Genomic DNA, 10563 nt, shown 5'->3' with positions numbered 1-10563 from the left:
AGGATATACCCACCCACAGTCCACTCTAGCCATCCTGTTTTGTCTAAGGGAGGAGAATTAAAACAAAACGACAAAACAAAAGTGAGAAACACTTATGGAGTTCAAATTCCAGGGGCATAGGCTCACCAAAAGATTGAAACTATAGGATGTTTCCCCTCCCCCATACCTTATCAGACATTAATAAAGCCCCATTTAAAGCCATCCTTTTACCTGATACATCATGTCCAGCTATTGGGGGCTGGTGTGTGTGTGGTGTGGTGTGGTGTGTGTGTGGTGTGTGTGAAGCATACTAAAATGCTAAAAATATCATTTGAAGAGACAGAGCAAGCATCAGAAGTAGGCATGACAGTGATGGTGGAATTATCAGATCAGGAATTTAACATCCCTATGATTCACATGCTAAAGGCTCTAATGAGTAAAGTAGACAGCATGCAAGAACAGATGGAATACCTAAGCAGAGAAAGGCAGATACTAAGAAAGAACCAAAAAGAAATGCTAGAGATCAGAAGCACTGTGATAGGAAAGGAGAATGCCTTGAGGGCTTTTTAGTACATTAGACATGGCTGAGGCTATAGAACTCCTAGAAGATAATATAAGAAAAGGTACAGGACCTTGGCTGTGGCAATGATTTTTAGACATGACATCAAATCCCAATCTTATGAAAGAAATAATTGATAAATTGGACTTTACTGAAATGAAAGTTTCTTCTCTATGAAGATAGTGTCCAGAGAAGGAGAAGACAAGCCATTGACCAAGAAATATTTGCAAAGACACATCTGGAAAAGGACAGTTGTCCAAAACACACAAAGAACTCGTAAAATACAACAATAAGAAAACAAACAACACAATTAAAAAATGGGGGCAAAGACCTTAACAGACACTTTGTCAAGTAAGATATACAGATAGCAATAAGTATATGTAACATGCTGTACATCACACGTCATCAGGAAAATTAAAATTAAAATAGTGATGAGACTACACATCTATTAGAAGGCCAGAATCTGGGAATGTCAACATATCAAATGCTGACAAGGATGTGAAGCATAGGAACTCTCATTCACTGGCCAGTGGGAATGCAAAATGGTACAGCCACTTTAGAAGACATTTTGGCAATCTCTTGCCATACAAGCCAACAATCATGCTCTTTGGTATTTACCCAAAGTTCAATATTATGTCCACAAAAAAAACATGCACACAGATGTTTATAGCAATTTATTAACTGCCAAAACTTTGAAGCCAACCAGGATGTCCTTCCTTAGGTGAATGGACAAATATTCTACGGTAAGTACAGACAACTGACATCCAAGATTTAAAAGAAATAAATTATATAGAAAATGAATAATATAGAAAAGTAAAATTAATAAAATATAGAAAGTTAATATCATGGAAATTTTAATAAGGTAAAAAATTATAATTAATAATTAAATAAATTTAATAATATATAGAAAGAAATATGATCTCTCTGCTTTTGTGACTTCATTTCATGTCCCTGAGCCCAGAGATTTCGGGTTCAGTATTTCCACAGAATAAATCTCACATCTTATGCCAGTGTAGATTAGTTACTCCAAAATCCACAGGCAAAACCTAACATTATTTTTTAACCCAAAAAACAGAGGCTGGGGGCACCTGGGTGGCTCAGTTAAGCATCTGACTTCCGCTCAGGTCATGATCTCACAGCTCGTGAGTTCAAGCCCCACGTCAGGCTCTGTGCTGACAGTTCAGAGCCTGGAGCCTGCTTCCGATTCTATGTGTCTTTCTCTGTCCCTCCTCACTCTTGCTCTGTCTCTCTGTCTCTGTCTCTGTCTCTCTCTCAAAAATAAATAAATATTAAAAAAAAACAACAACAACAGAGGCTAGGGAAAAAAAATTAGGGGTTGACTTTTTAAGAATTATCATTTGAATTAGACATTTGACCTAATGTCATTTAAAATTTTTGACACAAATAAGCTAAATATTCAGTTCCTATTATCAATTTATCCAAGTGAGAGCTTCCACAACCATTTCTGTCTGTGCATATACTCAATGCTTAGGAGTACAGGAATAAGAATTATTTTCCTTCTCCCAGGCTCACACACTGAGTTTGGCTTTCTACTTAAGACTTTAGAGTCAAAATCATTGCTACATCCTCTTACTTTACTCCACCTGCTTGCAAAAGGATGTCTCTGAGAATTTTATTTCATCTTGTCACAGGTTTTCTGGGAGAATCCCAGGATTCTCTACAAAAGCAGACTTTGAGGTAAAATTTAGTGTGCAATATGTATCATATGGAGAGTCCTCAGGATAAGCATCTTAATAATATATGGGATGGAAGTTGGTTTTGCCAGGAGAAATTGAGCTGTGAGTCGGGTCTGATGCCAGCTTTGTTCAATACCACAGAGAGTCCTGGAAGTAAAAGTTGTACGAGTGAATTGGTTTGCATTGGGCCGTAGGGTCAGGCCTTTCTGCCTATCACTGTGGTTACATAAGTCATATCTGCAATGGAGACAATCCTTGAAGGGGTGAAAGTCCAAGACTCTCTCCTGACAGCACTTCCAGCAGCTGCGGCTACAAATCCTTCACTGAAGTGGGATCTGGGCAGTTTGTGTTCATGTCCATTACAACCCATTTAGAGTCCTTTCTCTTCTTTTTTTTTTTTTTAAGTTTATTTATTTTGAGAGAGACAGTGAGAGAGAGAGAGAGAGAGAGAGAGAGAAAATCCCAAACCCTGATGTGGGGCTCAAACACACGAACCATGAGCTCATGACCTGAGCTGAGATGAAGAGTCAGACACTTAACCGCTGAGCCACCCAGGTGCCCCCAGAGCCATTTCTCTTTTGAGATAATGTGAAAGAGTTTGGGCAGGTCTCAACTTTCTCCTGGAGATGGGGAGTATATTACTAACACATGTTCTCTCTACAGTCTTGTTTTCTTCGTGCACCTCCCCTTCCTGGAGTACCATACCCAGTGTATGCTGTTAAATGCTTACAACCACTCTCTAGGAAACTTTTTAAAGCCCAGGTATGTACTGTTTGCCTATTTCTGTTGTGTAAATATTTCCATCATGACCAGTTTCAAAACATCCCAGTGTTGTACAGAACATGAATTTGGAATAAGATATTGTACAATTGGCGTTCATAAACTACAGAAGTTAACTTTAGCATACCACTTTCTTTCATACCTAGTCCAGCTAGGAAGGATTAATTTGAACCACAAGGCACGGCTAAAATGTCAAATACTTCAGTCCAATCTTTAATAACAAAATTACACTATTTATTTATTTCAGTGACAGCATCTGTTAACTACTAACATATCCTTTTACATATGTCTCCACTATTAAACATTAATTATTTAACATTAAGATCATGCATATTTTATATATCCACAGTATTGAAAGAAATAACTGCCACAAAGAGGTATTTCATGTTTCTCAGTATATTTTTCTTGGATGAGGTGAATAGGCAATATAATTTTACACTTAGAACTATTTTATGAGTACTCATGCTGGTTGGAGAGACCAGCCCCAGAGAGATGTGTTAGTGTAGCAGTGACCCCATGCTCAAAAAGTTTTCAGTACAGCTGAGAAGAAAGTGAATAGGTATTAAATACTAAAATATCACCAATGAAGGCATATGTATAAATCTTACCAGTGAAGGGAAAAAATAAGTAATGGGTTATTGGCAATGATGAAACTGACAAAGACAATGCTATTGAAAATCTACACAGACATGGAGAACAAGAGAGAAAACCTTATTAAAAGATAAGGATGGTTACTTTGCACAAGTCCCAACCCACTCACTGATTCAGACACGAAATTCTGTGCTATTGAACAGGGAATCTACACACTTGTCTAGATGTTAGATGGTCAGGCTTTCTAGAGCAACTCACATGTGTCTGCTTCAGTATTTGCTGATAAGTAGAAAAAAGCTGATAGATCTATCTGTGATAGATATGGCCAGGAGAGAAAAGAAACATTACTGCCCAATGATGAGGTGAAAGACTGGTCACATGGCCACAGTAGCAGTTCAAAGTCTGGTCAAAAACTCAAGTTCCAAACTTGCCCCAAGAATTCAGAAATCTTTTATAAATAAGTATGAAACTTTGGCATGAGAAACACATATAGGACAGATCAGAGACAGATATTGATTTCTGTTCACAAACATGAGAAACTATATAACAGCTATATTTTATAAGAAACTTATTGCTATTATTGTCATTCATACCAATAATTTAATATATTAACAAAATTGTATATTTTTCAAAAGAATCTTTTAGACACATTGTCTCATACATCTCATAATTATTTGGGGGATATAAAAGAACATTCTTATCTCAGTTTGGCTATGAAAACAAGGGTTGATGATTAACTGAGATCACATATCTAGAAAGTGAAATAATTATAGATTTAATCAGATGATCACACTCCAAATATTTTACTTCTCTTCTACTCAGATAGCTGCCCCAAGATTTTTTAATGGGAAACTTGAGGATAGAGGTTATTTAATGCCCCCTCCGCAGTCCAAACCTGCGAGAGAATTCTTAGAACGAAATCTGCTTTGTCTTGATGCTATAGACAATAGGTTAGCACTGGGGGGAAAAGCAGGTAAATATCAGCCATGATGATGTGAATTCTTGGAGACAGATGTTTCCCAAAGCGATGGACCATTGACACCCCAATTACTGGCACAAAGAAAATGAGCACAACACAGATATGGGATATGCATGTGTTGAGTGCCTTCCGCCGCTCTTCATGAGATGCAATCCCCAGCACAGCATTCAGAATCAGGATATAAGAAAGAAGTATGCAGACTGATCCACACCAAGTGTGGTAATACTACACACAGGCCATAGACACTGCTGATCCTTGCATCTGAACAGGATAATTTCAGAATGTCCTTGGTGCAAACAGAAGGTATGGGAAAGGGCATTGTCATGGCAGTAGTGATAATGTCTCAGTAGCAAAGGTGTAGGAAGTACAACTCCCATGCTTCTTAGCAAGCAGGCCAAACCAATCTTGCCTATTACACTGTTGTTAAGGATGGTAGTGTAGTGCAGTGGACGGCAGATAGCAACAAAACGGTCAAAGGCCATGGCCAGTACACCGAAGACTCCAGGAATGTGAATGTGTGGATGAAAAAGAGCTGAGCATAGCAAGCACTTGCCTGGATCTCCCGAAGCATCCAGCCATAACACAGCAAGCATGTGGGAAGTGTGGACATAGACATACCTAGGTCAGTCAGTGCCAAGATGGAAAGGAAAGTAGTACATGGGCTGATGGAGTGATGACTCTATCCAAATGACAGAGAGGATGGTACATTACCAATAAATGCTACCAAGTATGCAAGACAGAATGGGGACTGAGATCCAAGAATAGACACACTCCAATCCATGAAATCCCCTCAGAATAAAAATAGGCTCCATGGTGTCATTGTTATTCCAGACCACCATGGTGAACCTTGGCATACAGTGAAGAATCTTTTCTGTTATCCTTTTATTATCCCTCAAAGTTATCCCTTGTGAACATAAGCAGTGCAATCTGTATACAACATATCTTTCCTCTAACCTTACAGAGAAAGGAAGAGGTACCTCTTATGGTTCCTACATAAGAAACAGTTCCCAGTAGCAAAGAGCACTAAATTCCCAGAACAAAAGTGTGTACCACACACTGTCATCTGGTCATCTCTGACAAGAACTCTGATGAATTTGCCCCGAGGACACTAAAAATAGAAACAGTAAAAGAGGAAAAAAAGACATCTTTACCAAACGTCATAAAAATGAAAATAGAGAAAAGTGAGAGTAAATGCTATGGATTTGCATAAGCTTCCTGTCAGTGATGTTCTTGAGTTAATCATTTGTTGTTTCTAGGCTATCTCTTCATTCAGAGCAACCGAATTGTATCCAGGGACTCAACATAATTTCCTTTCATATTTAATTTTTTATTAAATACTTTATAATATTTAAAATTGAGCATATCTAATATTTTAATATTAAAAAAGTAAATACCACATTATATAAAAGGGGAAATGAAAAAGAGTCAAGTCCATAATCCTAGCACACGTGCGTATCTTTTAGCTGTTTAATATAGCAATTCTTCCTTAATCTAAACTCCTCACAGTAGTGGGGGAAGATATTTATTATGATAAAATATATCATAATGGTAACAATTTAACTATTAAAGTTATGCCTGCCCACAAAATAGAATTAAAACCATATATTTAAATCAGACATCTATCATTAATAATGGGTAATATCCACTTCATTTATGTTTATCCTTTCTTGCTTTTTTTTCTCAAAATGATGCTTATAATCACATTTTTAAAAATATTCAACCTAGGGCACCTGGGTAGACCAGTTAAGCATCTGACTCTTGATATCAGCTCACGTCATGATCTCATGGTTCATGGATTCAAGCCTGGCATCAGGCTTCACACTGACAGCGTGGAGACTGCTTGGGATTCGCTTTCCTCTCTCTCTCGTCTCTCTCTCTCTCTCCTCTGCTCCTCCCCTCTTATGCTCTCTCTCATCTCTCAGCAAATAAAACATTAAAAAATAAAATAAAATAAATTATTTTAAAAAATTTAAACCTAAATATTAGTTTTTTCCAATGTTATGACCATTTGCAACCTACCTCCATGAATCCACAGCAACCCCAGAAGTGTAGCCCTTAGCATCCTCCATCAGTGCCTTTTAGAAACAACCAATGTCTTTTTCCTTTTTCAAAATAGAGTTCTAATGTCTGGTTTTCCTTTCCCTGAACAATCTTCACTGTAATTGCCTCTGCTGATACTGGCCTTGGTATTCCCCAGGTTGATGGCATTGGGCACAGCTACACCCCTATGAGATTCTCTGCCCCTTTAGTTCTCTGGGTCCTTATTTTAAGCCTGTCTAATGCCATTGACTGTCCTTGAGAAAATTCTTCACTTACCCCACGTTTTAAAGTCAGATCTCTCCTGCAATATCTCAGCATCTCCCTCATTCTTCCTTAGAGACACATAGTCTCTGAACTCTTAAACGTCTAACACAGATTTTGGCTCTGGCCTGAAGTAAAGATCTTTCCAAAAGTAGCCCCAGATTGTTCATTGGCTCCGTCTGTCCAGCGTTGACCTTTTATTGTCTCTGTTTTATTTCATAAAAACTTTTTTTTAAATTTTCCCCTCTTGACTGATTCTGATCCCCATTTTATAGTGTGAATGCTGAAAGTTCTCAGACTGAACAATCTGTTATTCCAGAGAAGATTTTAGGTTAGAATCTACAGCTGAGAAACAGAAGGAAATATGAAGCTGTCTGTAATAAGACAGATCTGTCATTTTCTCCTTTTTCCTCCAAGTCCAGGCATCCCATCCTCTGGGAGTGGGGCACCTCCCTAGTCCTCTTCTCCAGTCCCAAGCGTTCCAAACTGAGCTTTTACTGGGGCCCTTATCCTGGAGAAAGCAGTCAGCAACTCTCCCCACTCTTCATGGACCAGGCAGAATATGAGTTCCATGCATTTCTTTTTCTTTACCCCCAAGCAACATTGTTCTCTCTAGTCTTCAAAATCTACTAAAGTCCCTGGGTGGCTTTCTTTTTTCTTCTTCATCACTCAGAAACGTTTGTTCTAATTTCTGTTCTAAAGCTCAGCTCATGAAAATACTCCAGACATTAACATTGAAGTATATAGTGCAAGAGGGTGTGCTCACACACAAGAGGTTGTGCTGTGGCCAAAAAAGAAAAGTAGTTTGCTTTACCCCATGCCAGGAAATTAGCCTATGCTTTATTTTTCAACCTTGATATAAATCACATTTTCCTTAATTCTCAGAGAAGTTACAGAAAATAAAGTAGGTCTCTGGTTTTCAGACATGTCTTTCTCCCTGATCTGAGCCTTCTAAATTCAGATTGCAAGGTTTAGAAAATCAGCTGCAGGACTGTGCATGGATTTAAAGCTGGAGCAGACAGGAATATCCCTATTTGTTATCTTTCTTGTCCTCTCTCTCACTGAGCATCTGTCATATCTTTCACGTTTTCTCATCCCTTTATGGTTGTCCTTTGTTCATTTTCTTATGACTCCATGTCATTAGCAATGATTCTACAGGGCTCTTGATTTATTTTAACATAATTTAATCATTGCTAATTGAAAAAGAAATGGTCAGAAGAGGCTGAGACGGATGTCAAGACGTTTCAAGGGCAGAGCATAAAAAGACTTCCATCACACACTCACATATTCCAAGGAATTAAGGAAGAGCCACTGAGGGTAAGGACATCATTTTATCTCTGTGGTCTTACCTGTAGTCCTCAAAAACTGCCTTCTGCCCACTGACTGGCCTATCTTAAAATTGTTGAAAAAAACATTATGATATTACCACAATTCTATATGTCATACATTTCAAATTGTTTACTTCTAAAGAAAATGACACCTACTTTATCCTCCTGCATAAACCGTGCATTGTCCTAATGATTTTACTCTCTTTAGCTTTTGTGTAGTAACGTACACTGTGCCAAAATCTACTAGCTGTTTATTTGTAATTTAAAAATGGACACTTACCTGAAATTTACACATAAGGCAGTTACATCATATGAATGCTTAATCATGCAATCAGTGGCCAGTTTCCCAAAGTATCCAGTTTCATGGGGTCTTTCTCTGCCTAAACTTTCCTACATTGTAGGTAAAGTCATATCCTCTGTTTCTATCTCCATGGCTATCTCTCTCTCTGCCACTTAATTTACTTTCTAAACATTTTTATCCTGTCTAATCTGTTCCCTGCTGCCATTTTCTTCTATTTTGTTTCACCTAAATTTGTGCCCTTTCACCATGTAACTTTCTTTTTTCCCACAGTCTTTTCATTGCCCCTGTCTTCTCATTTCTCTGCTTTTAGTTCTGGCTGTCTTTGATTCATCCCTCCCCTGAGAAGAGCTCCCATCTCCCTCTGAAGGTCACACATATCCTGATTACAAATGGCGCAGTTTTGATACTCCATGAAACTCAGGTCCTGAAAACTTTTGATTCCATGAGTAGTGAGGCTTGAATACTTCCACCTTTCTATAAACACTCCTGATTTATCTTAGGATAGAAAACTGGGGATAGGTGTCAGAGTCTGATGGGTCCCTGGAGGTGAAATTAATATAATCAACCTTTAATCACAGCTGTGCCAAGAGTATATGATTATGACCCATATGATTATGAGTCCCTACCTCTATCCACCATTCCCAGTCCTTTCCTTAAACTGTTAACAGTTTTCTCTTTTGGAATGAGCATGAGAATGAATGCATGATAACTACTCTAACCCAGAAGAATACTGAAACTGCAGCTTCATTAGGGGCATCCATGCAGAGCTGTGGTAATTAAATGCAGAGAGACCCCTCTGTTACAAGGTATTTGCAGCTTCTCACTGAACAGGATATTCATCAGTTATGTACTTGATAATCATTTATTAAGCAATAGCAGGGTTCACGTCTCCATACTAAATTCTGTAAAGGCAAAAATCATTATCTGGTTCATCATTACTGCCACTGTGCTTATCCTGGAGCATGGCTTCCCAATACATTCCTTTTCTTAGCTTATACCTTGGCTATCCACCTGTCTGCATTTACTTATAAATTTTATAGGCAGCTTATCAATTTCCACAAAGATATATGTTGTGACTTTCATTGTGAATGTATGAAATCTGCAGATCAATTTTGGGAGAATTTAAATTTTTAGGTTACCAGGTCTTTCAATCCAAGAACACAGACCTCAGTTAAACAAATCTTTATTTTTTTCTCAATATGGTTATAAACTTTTAAAATAAGAGCTATCATATATCTTACATTATATTTATTCCTAAGTATTTGATATTAATTCACGCTAATATGAATAGCATTTATAAATTAAAATAGCACTTTTTCTAAATCTTCGGTACTGATACATAAAGATCAATTTATTTTTTGTCTTTTGTCTGAGAAACTGCTAAGCTTATTTTTATTTATAATACATAATCTGTATAATCTTTAGGCCTTACTTGGTACCAATCACACCATCATAAGTAATGCTAGCTTCTTTCTCCCTTATTTCCAATTTTTATATCTGTTATTATATTTATTGATGTTGTGCTGGTCTCAGCCTATTATTGGTAACTAATGCTGTGTTTGACCCTTTGTGATTCTTATGATGACTGCAAGACACCCTCAGCAAGAACCATTAGGAAACTTTGAAGAAAAAAAATGGTTTATTATTTATTGGACCTGTAAATTACATGGCACACCTGGGACCACAGAGCAGGGTTGTTGGGTGGGCTTTAGGCCTACAGTAAAAACAAAAATCAAATAACAGGTGTTAAGGATGGAAATTGGGGATCATATAAAAACTTGTGAAACTCATGCAATTATTGAGGGCCTATTATAAAATAAGTCTATATGTTATGCTTTTGGTAAGTATTATAGCAGAGAGAGAGGAAGACAGAGAATCCCAAGCAGGCTCTAGGCGGCACAGAGCCTGACTACGGTCTGGAATTCACCATGAGATTATGACCTGAGCCAAAATCAAGAGTTGGACACTTAACCAACCAATCTGAGCCACGCAGATGATCCTACCATCCTTTATCTATTGCCAGGTTTAATTTGTTAATATTTTGTTTA

At 37.7% G+C, this 10563-nt stretch overlaps 1 pseudogene; it reads right to left on the bottom strand.

Moving 5' to 3' along the window:
- Positions 1 to 4515: 4515 nt before the first annotated feature.
- Positions 4516 to 5424, bottom strand: LOC115526261 (annotated as a pseudogene).
- Positions 5425 to 10563: the final 5139 nt, after the last annotated feature.

Source organism: Lynx canadensis, chromosome D1 (assembly GCF_007474595.2).
Source record: "Lynx canadensis isolate LIC74 chromosome D1, mLynCan4.pri.v2, whole genome shotgun sequence".
Classification (NCBI taxonomy): Eukaryota; Metazoa; Chordata; class Mammalia; order Carnivora; family Felidae; genus Lynx; species Lynx canadensis.
The sequence above is the reverse complement of the archived record's forward strand: the minus strand, read 5'-3'. Positions and strand labels throughout refer to the sequence as shown.